At 40.4% G+C, this 14660-nt stretch overlaps 1 protein-coding gene across 3 annotated transcripts in view; it reads left to right on the top strand.

Moving 5' to 3' along the window:
• Nucleotides 1-14660, top strand: part of NAALADL2 (N-acetylated alpha-linked acidic dipeptidase like 2) — a 355925-nt gene that overhangs the window by 5274 nt on the left and 335991 nt on the right. The window contains exon 1 of one of the 3 annotated variants that reach the window (XM_072344516.1): nucleotides 8253-8353. The exons of 1 other annotated variant lie outside the window; for it this stretch is intronic. The gene's annotated coding sequence lies outside the window, so the exon portion shown is untranslated. Of the gene's footprint in view, nucleotides 1-8252; nucleotides 8354-8513; nucleotides 8604-14660 lie in introns of those variants that run through there. One more of the 3 variants, XM_072344517.1, reaches the window with a different exon arrangement.

Below are 14660 nucleotides of genomic sequence, written 5' to 3'. Positions count from 1 at the left end.
TGTCCTTGCTGCCTTCTTCTGCTAGTTTTGTAAGGCATTCTATTTTTTTTTTTTTTAAACTACTTAAATGAGTCTTTTCATTTCTAGAAATGACAACCTTGTTGATAAGCCATTCATTATCTTTCACTGATGAACTCTAATTTCTATTACGCTTTGAAAGCCTTTTTATTCTTCCTTGGAAAAATCCATTTATCATTGCCTCGTGCCAAAAAAACCCTGACCACTCAGAGCAGAATTGTCTTGCTCCATGCACTGGTGCTTGGTATGAACGCGTAACAAGCTATCTATCTGATGGCATCTTCAGTCTGCAAAGGTCATTTGTTCTACTTAGGTTACTGTCTTTGCACACTGCATATTCTGTTTTGCTTAAAAGCTAATTTAATCACCCTTAGATTTCAAAGCTTTGGCTACAGGGAGTAAAACTCTTAATATCCCAAGATAATACAGACTGAAATGAGAATCAATGAAAGCACTAAACCACCCTTTCTGCCACCTGATAAGAGGCACTGAAGCAGTGCTCCCTCTCTCAGATCTATTCTGGATCCCTTTTGCTTCCCAGTATTTCCTTTCTTTTTAAAATTTCATTCAGTTTAGTGTTTATGGCCTTTGCTCAGTACTTCACCCTTTACCCAGTGAAAAAGAAAAGCAAGATTTTTCTCACACAACTGCTGTGTGTTTCTCTTTACTGATCTCGGCTATGGATTTGTTTATCCTGATTAGAATTAAAGCCTGTGCGCTGCCAGAACTAGTGCAAAGAGATCAAGTGGGATTCGAAGTCATGTGTTTTCATTTAAATTGCAATCACAGAAGTGTGTTGGAAATTAAAAGGTTTAATAACATATTCTTTTCTCTGGTCTGCATTAGAACAAGTAAATCTGGTACAGGCTGTGCTTTAAAGGAAGCCTCAGCTCTGGACAAACAGCCCTCCCTCGCCCCCCCCCCTCCCCAATTTATCCACTTTAATCTGGATTTATTTTTAATTGGCGTGACTTTACTTTAGCTATATTCAATAAATGGAGAACAGTAATAGAACCTGGTATGATTTTGATAAAATGTTGGTGTTGTCTCAGGTTTGCAGCTGTCCTTTCAGTCGTCATAATATTTACTTCCTTTGTTAGAGTTTGCTTGGGCATATGTCTGGAAAACAGTTAAGAAATCCCAGCTACTAAATTGTAGAACAAACATTGTTGCAAGGGTTTTTGTACTTGCTCATGTAAATGTTTCTCCTCTGAATCTGTAACTGTGATAGAGTATTAGTAGACATACACCAGCCTATGCCAATCACCTGGAGCTACCTTTGAAATCAGGCAGTTTGCTACAGTCTTTCATTCCTCTGACATCAATGCAAATAAAGTTAATACACTTGGTTTTGTTTTATTTTTAAGCTGTCAGAGGGTTCACCTTGATCCCTAAACTGGGTACAGATAGAAAAGGAGCCTTCATGATGAATGCTCATGAAGGACTACTATATAACAGAGTCTGCTCTGGATACAACACAGGTGATGGGGGCAGAAAAGGTCATAGAAACATCACAGGGGTTACAGAAACCAGGAATCCTCAATTTTTGGGTACTTGGGTCTGAATTATGGTGGGCTCAGGTCTCCTGATAACAACAGGGTAAGAAATGTGCATGCTTTTATAACGTGATTCAGAGGAGGTGCAAGGAAGAAACTCTGTGTGTTGGTCTCTCCATGCAGCAGCTAATGCTGCTCTGGGGACCTGTAAAAGCTACAAGGTCTTGGAATGAAAATAGGTGTTGACCTGTTATCTTCACTTGAGTCTGTAATGAAAGCAAGTTATATCTAGAACTTGCAATAAAAACATATGCATCTACCATATGGCTTGTGTTCAGAGCAGTATGGACAAGCTCTGTTCCCGTCAATAAGAGGACTAATGGCTTGAGTTACTGTTTCCCAGCACTCTCACTCAGGTTTGAGACTATCGGTCTATTGCTACAGTTAGAATAGATTTTTGCTCTCTCATTTTTTTTGCAGATGATATTTGATTTTTCACACCAGTCCCCTGGTGAGTGAAAAATGTCCTTGATTCTGTTGACTTAAGTGAAAACTATAACACTGTTTTATCAGGGTTTTTTATTTTAATTAGCATGCCGTAGAGAGAGGATTAACATAATAAGTATAACCCCTACTTGTGTGTACCCGGTATTGTATAACAGGGGAGTTTGTGCCAAACAAACAGGCGGGCCCTGCCTGAAAGAGCTTATATTCTAGTGGGACAAACAAAATGCACAACAAATACAGAACAGCATATGGCCATCACAGTTGGTCTTAAATAGAAAGAGATTAAATTCTTACATTTCTGCAACTTGTCCAAGCAATCCAAGTGCCTCAGAATTGTTATGATAACCTGTTTGGTTTCTTTCAATAGCTTCTCTTAATACTTCCCACTTCTAATATTAGCATGACTCTCATGCTAATATGCTGAATGTTCAGCAGGGATCTTTCTGAAACTTATACCTTTCCTCTTTGTTTTAGGATTTCTTGCAAAATATGCACATATATATATTGCATATATATATATATATATATGTAATTTCAAGTAATATCTTTTCTTCACTGCTGAGATATTCCATGTGGTCATTTCATTCATATAGTTATTTAAATACCTCTGTAGGGAGGCACTGCACTACCTGTACTGTGGGCTCCAGAGACGCTCCTGACTGATCACTAGGTAAAGCTTTCATTCATTAGGACTTACTAGAATGCTTGGTTTTAGCTATTTAAAGAGTTATGAAAAATAATCATGAATTACATCAAGAGAACACTTGGGTGTCTTCTTAAAAAGTACATGAAACCTTGAAAAAGAAAATGTATGTCAAACAAGCTTCTGGAGACCTCTATACATTTGTTTGTTATTTTTTTAAAATAAATTAATAAAATCCAAAAATGTTCATTTCTATAGATAAGTAACAGCAGAAATAGTTGAACAACACCTCTTCATTCTTCTCCTACGTCCATGACACCCAACTTGCTGGCAGAATCCTTCCCATACCTTGTAGGCTTCTTTTTACATCTTGTCAGAGATAAGATGATTGTGGAGAAAAACAATGATGATAGGTATCTATAATTATTTATGACTGATGAGCATATCTGACATTCTTTCCTGCTACCCACTGATATGTCTACTAGATAGCAGAAGAGACAGTTTCCTCTGCTGGCACAGTATATATTTTATGTTCAAGATGCTGCTTGCCGTGAGATGTTGGACAGGATTGCTATACCACAGTGTGAAAATATTAGTAAAAACAATGCATGTCTGGGGAAAAGTCTCTGTTAAACGTTTCCATCTTTCAAGTTGATACAGAATGAATAAAGAGAAAATGAGTCCCCTGTGATTGAGAGCTCTCTGAGATGTCAGTTTTTCATTTAATTCTGCAAGGGTGGGTAGAGCATTTTTGAGTAAAGGCTACATATGCTTTCCCACTAATATGAGTGCTGGCAAGATCATTATTTTGAGTGATAAAACATTAAGATTAGCCTTTTTTTAACTTTTGTCTTAAGTTTGTCTTGATTCAACACGTACTGGTATGTGTAAAAATCAAACTTAAGCCCTAAAGCAGGTTAGTTATTTTAATCAAAGCAATCTATACGTGTGATTTTAAGGTTCCTGAGCATTTTTAGAAATAGCAAACTAGTCTAAATAAGACTGAGGTCTTGGAGCTTAAATAACTATGAACAAGATTTCAAATCTACAACTAACCATCAGAACTACCTTTAACTGAATGGCTTAAATGAAATACTGTTCTCTGGAAGGGTAAGAGGATGATATTTAGTTTAACTGCACTTTATTTGGTACTTCACAAAATGATCAGTTGTAGAACAATCATTAAAATCATAGGCTATAAGCTACTGTCCTTTTGAAGTAAATTACACGTTGCAAGATATGTGGGTCTTTGTCTTTTATCGCATCAAATGGAATATATTTAAGCCACTGGGGTTTTTAGGTTCTTCCTCTTTTTGCTAGAAATGTTGCTCTTATTTAATAAGATATTTTGATTTAATGTATAATAAAGAGACTAATGTTTATATTTATTTTAACTGCTGTTTTGCTTCAGTATGTTTTCTTGCTTCGTACTGACTATAATACTGATAAAATAAACCAGTTATCTAAGTAGGGTTTTTCTTCCTTCTCCGTGCAGTCCCTTCCAGTTATCTTTTGTGTTCAAAAACAACTGGAGGTCAGGTTGAGTGAAGAAACCCCATGATGAGTTAAATGATCGAGACCCAGAAAAGCCTAGAGCACTAAAGCCTGTGGTGTTCCTCTTCCATTTGGAACAAATTACCTATCCCAGCTTCAAACCTCAATGGGGGTGAATTTAAATTGTTTTTTTATTTAGCCTTAATGTTGTGTTAGCTACCCTACCTGCGCTTCGAGTATTTGCTGCAAGCATGAGCCCTGCAGGTTGCCAAATGACCAGTTCCAATGCTGTATCCACCATTCTTTTTCTAGTTTTATTGTATTAGCCACCCTAGATTAGAAGCCAAATGGTGTGTTGAACACGAAAGGGAGAAACCTGGGCAGGGGGGAGGTCTGCCTGGAGAAGGGCAATGCGTGTATCTCATGGTAAAAAGGCATAAGAGGATCTGAAACAGCTGGGCTTTGGTGGAAAACTGGATAGCTGGAAAAGGGGTTATATTCTATGAGCAAGATTAAAGGAAATTAAATTGCAGGATTAAGGCTCAGGTTTTGCAGTCTCATTTTCTGTTTCAATTCACAAACACCTTCTAAAACCCACCAGTGACGTGATTATTCTTTAAATAATTAAAAAAGCAGGAGGCAGGTTTTCAGTGCTTAGGATTACATACGCATAATAAAGAACTCTAGCAAGTTAGTGTGATACACGTAATATCTTAATCCTTTAGAAACTATTCCTGCTTGTGGACTTCACAGGCAGAGAATTCTCAGCTGTTGTGGCTTTGTAGTGTACCTTACTAAATTCATTGTTTAAAAGTTCAGTTCCAAGGTTTCTATGTCTAAAATGACCACTCTCTGTAGCTGTGCAGTCCATACATTTCATTAATTTTCTTGCTGAATCATGGGTTAGTTTTGTAAAATAGATATATCCAATTCCTCAGTATAAAAAGCAGCAACTGAGCATAAAGATGAATAAATGAAGTTTTTGACCTCGCTTTCTTTGGTAATAGTATCTAAGCTCTTGTTTACCCAGGTGGATTTTCTTTAAGTGTACGTAAGAAAGATGGCATTCTAAGCTTGTATTGCTCTCAGTAGCTTCCCTGATTAAATCCTTCAGGAGTGGACAGTTAGGAGCAGGACCACAGCTCCTTCTTCCACCATAAAATTGGTTGGAGGGCCCTCATCCTGCAGTGAGAAGAAACCATCCTGCCAGCTACACTGATCCAAGAAAAGGTTTGGGAACATCTGTTTTCCGAGAGTCAGTCCATAAATATGTGAACCATGTAGATTTTTTAATTGTTCGTAAGCTAAACAACTTTATGAATGAGGTGTTAATATCGGTACATCTGCTTTTAATGCGACCCAAAAAGGCTTCCTGTAATGTAGCCACAAGATGGCACTTGAGCTGCACGTAACTAGCTGAGCAGGGTCACTTAACAGGCTGGTTTTAAAAAGACAAAACAAAGACACAGCATCCAATGCAACAGAATCTAACTTTGTAGAACATAAACAAGCTTGTTTGTGAACAGCAATTTTAATTTAGGAGATTAAACTACCAAAAACTTTCTTTAAACTTAGCTTTTTTGTAAAGCATGAAGTCTCCCTCTGTCTGATACAGGATCTCAGGACTGACTAATATCTTCAGTTGGTGAAACCTTTTATGCTTAACATTGAAATTTTCCACATTTCCATAATCATTTCCTATTTACCTAAGATACATTTGATATGGAAAAATGCTTGTATATACTTGAGTGTTGTATGTGCGTGCTATGATCAAGCATTATTTTCTTCCAGCAAAGATGAGTGGAAGGTTTAAGTTAATATTAGAGTGTCTTCACGTTCCTTTCTAGTCAAGTCATGTTAAGATTTTGGAAAACATAGTTGTCTAGAGGTTTCTGTTTGTTTTAATTCAGAGCATAAATCTATTTCTGCTTTCTGTGATGCTGGGGCAGCGTTTGCCACTTTGTGATTCATTTCTGGAGTGTGTGGCCCTGATTCATTAATAAAAAATGTTCGTTTCCTTGCCAGCAGACTCAATTTTCTCCCTTTTGGCTGTACTATAGAAAGAAAACACTTTCTTCTCCCGGTGCCTGTAATCAAGGCAATCCTGGGCAAAAATGTTGGAGGAAAAAAAAGCTCTTAGTATGGCAGCAGGAGGATAAGAAGTTGGGCAGCTGAGCTCACCTGGGATTGGGAAAAGTGTAATGAGCCATTAGTTTGGAGTTACTTTCTGCTGTTGCTGAGAGTAATTAAGAAGCCTATCTTGCAATATTTGAGAAAGATGCAGCAAAAGCATCAGATTCCCAGCAGTGATTACCTGTTGGTTTTGGACCCTTGTGTTAAAGCAGTGTGGGCCAAGAGCTGGCACACTGAATTGGTGTAAGAAACAACTTGTTGCTGTGTTAGTTCACGCTAGTGCTATACTCTGCACTGACTAGACATGGTTCAAACCTGAGGTGGGAGGAGGAACACTGTAGTTGTGGACAATCAGTTTTGAATTCTCAGACTTTCAGACAGAATGGAAACCATTACCTTAAGCTATGTGGCACAGTGTGCTTAGCACAGAAAGGCTGTTTGTACCTGTGCTTAGGGTGTGACTAATAACATCAGTATGTGTACATAGATGTGTGTGTGTGTGTACAACCTGTTGGTGTCTTAGAAAAGGAAATAGGAAGAAGCAGAGTAACATCATACAGAAAATAGTAAATATAAACTGAAGAATCAGGCACTGTGTGAATTTGTTTGTTAAATGCTTGATAGGTTTCTGGTCCTTGGGGCAAGAAAGGTAAAGCTCAAGTTGCAAAGTTGCAGTTGTTTTACTTCTTAACGTTGGAAAAACTGCTTTATTAATGAGGATTTGTATATTAGTTCTCCTGCTCCTCAGTGATTTGCGTTGCTTGGTGCTTTCTGAAATTGCTTTCTGAGCCATAGCAGTCCAATCAGACTTTCCTATAAATACTTTATTAACAGAAGCTACTTCTGCTACAAACACCTGAAATCTGCTTTTTTTCTTCTTACTGGTATTCATACCATATGGCCATAGGCATGGGAGACTTCTGAAAGACTGTACCTTCTCTGCAGTAGTTGTTAAGATGCTTTCTTTCTTTTATTCTTTCTTTCTTTTCTTTTTCTTTAACAGTAGCTCTTTCAGTATCCAATAGGGAAAACATCTGAGGGTTTTGTTTTATTTATTTTTATCTATGGGTGGGGATATATCATAAATGTCATTCTGGGAAGTGCTGCTTGACACCCTTTCCCTTTATAAAATGAACATTTCTATTGCTAATTCTCCTAGGGTAAACAATACAAACCCTGTCTGCAGATAGTGAAATTTAACAGGCTGTTAGTTCTCCTGCCTTTGAGGACAGCTGAGCTCTGGAGCTTGGATAGCTGTATCCTGGATTACAGGACAAATGGTAGATTTAGGTGAGAATGAGCAGCAAAATGCTCCCAAGCAGAACTAAGTCATTAATCTGTATTGAAGTAACTCCTTTTTATGAGGAGACAGTATTGTAAGGGGGCTGTGCTCAAGATCAGAGTTTACCTATGGACATTAAGAAGCTTTGTGTGTGTGTGATATAATTACTGCACTTCAAACACCTGCAGACCTGTGTATGGGGAAACCGTGCCAGGCTCCCCAAATCAAACACAGGCCATCCTGCTGCTCTGTCTGCTGGTACTGTGCATCTCCCAGGTGCCTGCACCCTGGGAGGGGGCACATGGCTGGTTTTGGGCACGGGATGTGCAACCTATGAAGATAGAGCCTCACAAGACAGATGGGGCACGGTTCTATTCGTCCAATGTAATGTTCTATATCCCGAGGCAGGGAAAATGCTCTCACCCTGCGGAGAGCAACACTTTCAGGCCCTGCATCTTGGACGCGGGCACCTGCAACTTGTCACATCCAGCAGAAACGTTCCTATGCTTTTCTTTCCCCTGGTTACCCGGGACTGGGCCCCGCTGGAGCCCCCGCTCCCAGGGGCGCCCCGCACAGCAGCGAGCCTCAGCGCTCCCCCCCGCAGCAGGCTTCGCACCGCGCCGGGCGGGGGGCGCTTCCCGACCCACCCGCGGGGCCGGGCCCCCTCCTCGGCCTCGGCCGCGCCGCTCGGGGAGAGCGCGCTGCCCGCTTTACGGCTGCTGAAAACCTCCCTCGGCCAGCGCGGGGCAGCCGTACGGCGGCGGGGCAGCCGGCGGGCAGGTAAAGGGGACGGGAGGAGGAGGAGGGGGAGGGAGGGCTGCTGGGGTGCGCGTGCGGGTCGCTGCTCCTCCGGGAGCGGCATCCCCCACCCGCAGAGCCCGAAGGCGGTCGGGCTGCGGAGCGCGGCTGTCAGCCCCGGGAGAACTTTAGTGGAAAGAAGGGCAGCTCTGTTAAAAGCGAGGGTGCCGGGGAACAGCAGGCTCGGAACTGGGTAAAGAAACCGCCCCGGAGGGCTCCGCGTGGCGCTGAGGTGAGCCCCGCTGTAGGGGGGAACCAACGGCTGCGCTCGTGCCGCTTCCACCCAGCGGTGTCACTGCGCGGGGCTGTGTGCGCTGCGCACCGAGCTGCTCGTGGAAGTGAGGTGCGAGTTGGGAGCTGAACGTGTGCTGCTCCTCGAGGTTGTAAGCGCCAGAAAACAACGAGGCAGGGCTGTGTGCAACAGCGTGATAACTTTCTGGAAGCCATCAAAACAATGAGGGGCATCACAACGTGCTTCCTCATCCTTCGTTTTGTGCCCAGTGCCGCGTGTGCTTAGGTTATCTCAGTGAGTAATTAGGTTACCTCAAGGAGTAATTTCATGAACATAAGTGAGTAATTTCTTTGCTTTCAGTCAGGTTAGATAATAGATTTTTATTTCCCTCAGAAATAGCCATGCAGTGGCACAGCTGCCCTGGCAGTGGTGTAGGCACCATCCCTGAGGTTGTTTGGAGTCTGGGGATGTGGCTTTTAAGGTACATGGGCAGTAGGCATGGTGGCTGGACCTGGGGATCTTAGAGGTCTTTCTCAGTCATAACGATTCTAATAGAGAATAATGATATTGGCTGTTCAGCAGCACCATCTGCGGTGCCTGGGTTCCTCCGTGCGTGTGAAGCTCTTGGCTCCATTAGGGTTCTGTATGGTAAGCCTACCTCTGAGGCCTTGGGATGGCCTCCAAATGGTAGTTAAAACGGATCTGACACTTGTGAGCAGTGCTGATCCACCCTGCTGACTTCAGCGGGAATTTCCAATGCTGAGTCATCTAGGCAAAAATATTTAGGAAACATATAAAGAATTTAGAGTCTATCCTAATAGAGGCAGCCTGTATCACATTGCCTTATTTATTACTTGATACATAGCTTTTGCATTTACAGGCAAATTTACTTGTTCAGTGGTTAGCGTATGGAAAGCATTAGAAATGCTAACAGTGCCAACATCCTGTATATCAAGCAATGCTATATGTATTTTTAGAATCTTAATCTAGAGAGCTCTCTATATGAGTCCCAATGCATCAGTTAATCCAGCATTTATCTCCAGGATGACAAAATGGAGCCTAAGGAGTGCCTTCCGATTTTTAGTCTTGGGTTGCATTCCCAGCATGTATCTGAACTGTATGTTAATTACCATGAAGTTGAGAGTTGATCACTTGAAACAAGACAAAGAATGGTCTTTTGTAGCAGAACTTTTGCAGTTTTCTACAGCTGTAATTTTTATTTTTTTTATTTTTAAGTCTGCTGAGTTATGCTTATTTTTTCCTTTAAAAAAAAAAATCCTGCAGAAATTATTTTATTGGAGTTTCAGCAGTTTTACTAAATCTTACTAAATTTACGAAGTCTGTCTAAAGCTCTGAGTTTTATTTCTTAAAGTATCAATATTACAGAACAACTTCAGTTGTGGAAGATGTTAGTAAGACTAACCAGGCTGCTTTGCTGGGTAATGATGCGATGCTTCCTCTTGGACTAATAGGAGGCTCTTTTGTTAGCTTGAAGGATGGTCCAGAGCATCAATCTGAAGCAGGAAAAGGGGTTAAGTAGTAAACGTTGTCAGAACTGTCCATATTGGAAACAAACAAACAGTTGATGTGAATGTCACAAGCTGCACACTTGTTTGGTAGCAGCTCACAAATAGTCATGCCATATCATATGACTTCCCACTCTGTTAACCTTCATAGCCAATGTTTTGCCTTGTCACTTCATGTGGTACACACCAGCATTATTTTTTTTTCCCTTCTTAAATAACCTCTAGGCATGAATGCAAAGTAGAAGAGAATAGACCGTGTAAAGTGCTGTATATATATTTTTTCCACCATAATAAACAAAATTTCTTTCCAAAGAGTGGTGCACATGTAACCCTCCAGGGAATGTACTCTGTAGATCTTCATTACAGTTAATCTGTTCAAATAGGCATCATCTAGAAGTTCAAACTTTAGCTGTGGAGCTCGTGCTTTAAATGTTCTTTGCCTGGCCAAGACAGCATTTTTGTGGTTAGAACATATTTAATTATTTATCTTTTTCTCCGCACAGTATCAGTGCTTAATCTGTTTTTTTTCCCCACCTACTACAATGTTTTATTTGGTGCTTATGCACACATGGACATAAACATACATGTATGTGCAATCTGTTTATCAGGAGCACGCAATGTAATATATGGAAGCCGTTGATAGATGGCTCTGGAAGTGCGGCGTCACAGAGCTGGGATCCCTGTGAGTCACATGCCTGTGCAGATCCCTCTTTGATTTGCTGTTCTGTAAATCAAGGCTCACAACGCCTGCCTGAAGACAGGAGTAATTAATCACATTGAAATCCAGAGTAAGCTCTAATTGTGGAATACAGAACAGATATTGAATGTTTATCTTTAACATACTGATTATATTTAACAGGAAAAACCAATACCTTCCCCTCCCCTTAATTTTCTTTAATGGTTTTCATGTGCATTGACTGCATTGCATAGGCAATCGATAGTACTGTTAGAATCGGGTACGGAAATCCTCACAGTAGTGAAGTATGTATTGTCTTGTCAGTAACTCTGTGATGTGTTTTCACAGTTAAAAGCCAGGGCTGGGCTGGTGGAGCCCTGGAAGCTTTGTTGTGTCTCAAATATGCATCTGCTGCTTATGTCAGTGGAGTATGTGGCTGGGCAGGGAACTAGGAGAGGCCTTTTTTGTTGTTCCGTGTCTATATGGTCTCTGTAAAGCAAAAATCCGCTCAGGATCTCACAGCCCTGACCAGGTGCAGGAGAATGCTGTTACCATTAACTGTCTATGAAGGATCTGTTGGTCTGCTGGTGTCTTAGAGCGAAAGAAGCAATGCAAACTTGAGTACCTGAAGTCAAAAATGAACTGAATGAAGTTTTGTGAACTGAGTTTGTTATGGATGGTTTCTTTATAAAGGTGCTGGCAGTTCTGTGAGAACGTGAGCAGCACAGAATATATACAGAATCCAGAGACAAATGTCAGAATGTGCCATTATTAGTTTATTGTTCGGTTTGAAGACAACATCCTAACTTTATTGACTAGTTTTTTGCTTTTAACTCGGATTGGTTAACTCTGCACTCTATGCTTGCAGCATTCCTCCCTTACATAAAGCCCCAGGATTCGACCACCACTGTTAGTCTGTGGTTTCTGCTTGAAAATGAAAGGGAAATGCCATCCATACATATGCGTGTGGGGAAAGAAATTGAGGTTGAGTTGTCAGGGTTGTTGGGTTTGTTCCATTGTTCTCTTTTGTTTTTGAGATTCTCCGTTTGCTAATTTCCATGAAAATAGGATTAATTTATGGGAGATTTTGAGGGAGACTGAATATCCAAGCTGTATGAGACTGAGCAGAAAACCCACAGCATCTCTGTATGTGACATTAATGAGATTGCTCTAGGAATCCTCTTTACAGTTTTGGGTGTTCAGACTTCAAGGTGGATGTTAAAGTCAAAGAATTCAGAGAAGAACTGCAAGAATGAAGAAAGGCTGAAAATAGTTCCAGAGGGAGAAATTCCAAGAGCTCAGTATGTTAAATATTATCAAAGAGAAAGACAAGGAGAGCTTTGATTGGAATGTTTAAGTGCATGCATTGTGAACAGGAATTCTATGATAAAGCAGAAAGTGATGGTATAACAAGATCCAGTGACTGAAATGAGCCAGGTGCACTGGCAGTAGAAGTAAGAAACGCATCTTCAGCAATGAAGATAATTTACTGCAGATTATGGTGGGGCATTCATCAATAGGAAACTTTAAATCAAATGTGATATTTTTCCTTTAAGATCTACCTAAGTAGAAATTAACTGGGGGCTGATGACTGTCCTGGAGAACTCAGAGTGGATCATTGTAGTGAGCTTTGCATGTTTTAATACATAAATCAGTATTTAAGTACATACGTATGGTTCTTTATTAACACAGGTTACCGTTTAAATTAACAGAGCTGATAATCAACTCAAGACATACAATGTCTAAAATAAATGGAGACAATGGACCTTCTTGCTTAAGATGTCTGTACTCCAGATTGAACACCACTAAAACACGTTTGCAGCAAAATCCTTTGGCAGAGGAAGGATCTCATTACAGTCAGTTCTGTGATAGTCAGTTCTGGATGTTGGCTAGTGGTAGATGAGCATGCCTGGTGCTGTGATTCTTTAAAAGCATGAAAGTACAATGGATATAATGATGGTTGAAGTCCAGAATCTGAAAGAAATGTGAAATAAAAAATTGAGCTGTCATGGAGTCGTTCTCATAGAAGAGAGCACTCAGGCTGCTTTAGAAAGCTGCTGAGTACAACAGGCTGGATCACAGACAAGCCTGCTGTGTATGTGGGGAGGAAATTATTGCAGGGAGGGATTTGCAGATCCTGCAGAGAATTCAGGAATATCTGTATTATAATGCATTAGCTCCTGCAGTGAAGAACTGGCAGGAATTTTCTGCAGTTTTCAGTTTGCTCAGTTTTATGTGCCTTCAGCAGAGGATACGTTCAGGTCTTTGGCTTAGTTGTATCCTAGACAGCATGGGGAGAAATAAAAGAATTGTATATCAGAATAGTGAAACCTCCTTCTGATGCTGAAGTTTGGCAGGAAGAGCTGAAGTGCAAGTCAGATGAGACCTCTGTCTTGTATGGACTGCAGCTTCTGGGAGAAGATCTCAGGAATCAGCTTTCAATACAATAAGAGCTTTGTCAGAATAAATGAAAAGGACCCAAGCCAACCCACATCCTTCAGTAAGACTAGTCTTTCTGCATAATACCCTGAAGATGTTGAAGCAATGGCCAGAAGTCTGATTAGGAGAGCAAGATCTGCTTCAGCAACTCATATATGCAATGAGGACCAGTTGTAATACTGCAACAGGTTAGAGCAGGGCAGTATTTGGAAGGAGTTTTGAGAATCTAAGGTGACTGAGCCAACAAACTGTCACTTACTAATAAGAAACCGTGCTGCGGAAAGTAGTTAATGGTGTAAGAACCAGTGCAAGATAGAGGTATGAAGTACTGCTGAGGAGATAAAAAGGAGCACTTTACAGAAAATTCTGTGTGAGCTCACATGCAGGGCAGAGAGAGATGTTTGCCCATGAGCTGTTTTTGTCTTTACTAATTGCAGACTATGTCTATTCATATTTTCCTTCAGTCCTGTTTTTATTTTTATATTATTTCTCATCTTGAGTGTATATTTTAGTATTTTATTTTCTAAGTAGCTCTGCATAGGCCTGACTTAACCCACTGTGTAGTAAGTTCTGTGTTGGAGGTGGCCTAAATTTATTGTACAAAGAGAGATGTCTTTGTAATTACCTTAAAACAAAACACCTATGAAAGAAAGGAGTCTTTTAATGCACTGACTGCCAGTTGGTGTAGGCTGAGTTTGGGGTTTTGGAAGGGTTGACTTTTTTAAAACCAAAATGAGAAGTGTCCGTGTTAAGTGACGGGTGAGAAATTCTTAAAAAAATATATTTGAAGAAAACCACCTTTATATCAGCAATTTCCAAGTAGGCTTGGGTGTATTTATCTACCATTATGGTTCTTATGTTACAGATGAATATGCTAAGTGCTATTCAGGATTATTTGGCCATATGTTCCTGTTTTTATGGAACTTCATTTTGTGGGCTCCTTATATAAATAAAATTATTCTCTTCATGATGGCATGTTTTAAGAGGAAGAGGAAAAAAGTGTTGTTTCAAATGTTATACCTTTTGCAAAGAGCAGATGGTGTTTGTGTGTGGGGCCTCAAGTAAATTTTAAACTTTGAAGATACTATTTTCTTCCAGATTGTTTAAGGGAAATTAGTGTTTCTAGCTCTTCTGGAGTATACCAGGTTATATTACACCTGATGTCAGGTGTGTTTTTAACACCAGTGAAGGTGTGGAATTATGTCCTTGGGAGCTTTATTTCTGTGCATTTGTGTAACACAGATTTGTATCTAAGTGCAGATAAGGCTTGCTTGCTTGAAGCACGTTGTACTCTTGCAAAATGGGACTGAGGGATGGCTGAACGATCTAACGTTTACTGGATTTCCATTGTTGCCCCTTTGGAAGATGGATATAGTGCTTCTGTGAGTCTTTGAGACCTTCAGCTTCCACAACTTT

The sequence above is a fragment of the Excalfactoria chinensis genome, chromosome 9 (assembly GCF_039878825.1).
Source record: "Excalfactoria chinensis isolate bCotChi1 chromosome 9, bCotChi1.hap2, whole genome shotgun sequence".
NCBI classification, from domain to species: domain Eukaryota; kingdom Metazoa; phylum Chordata; class Aves; order Galliformes; family Phasianidae; genus Excalfactoria; species Excalfactoria chinensis.
This window is presented reverse-complemented; position numbering and strand designations above follow the sequence as displayed.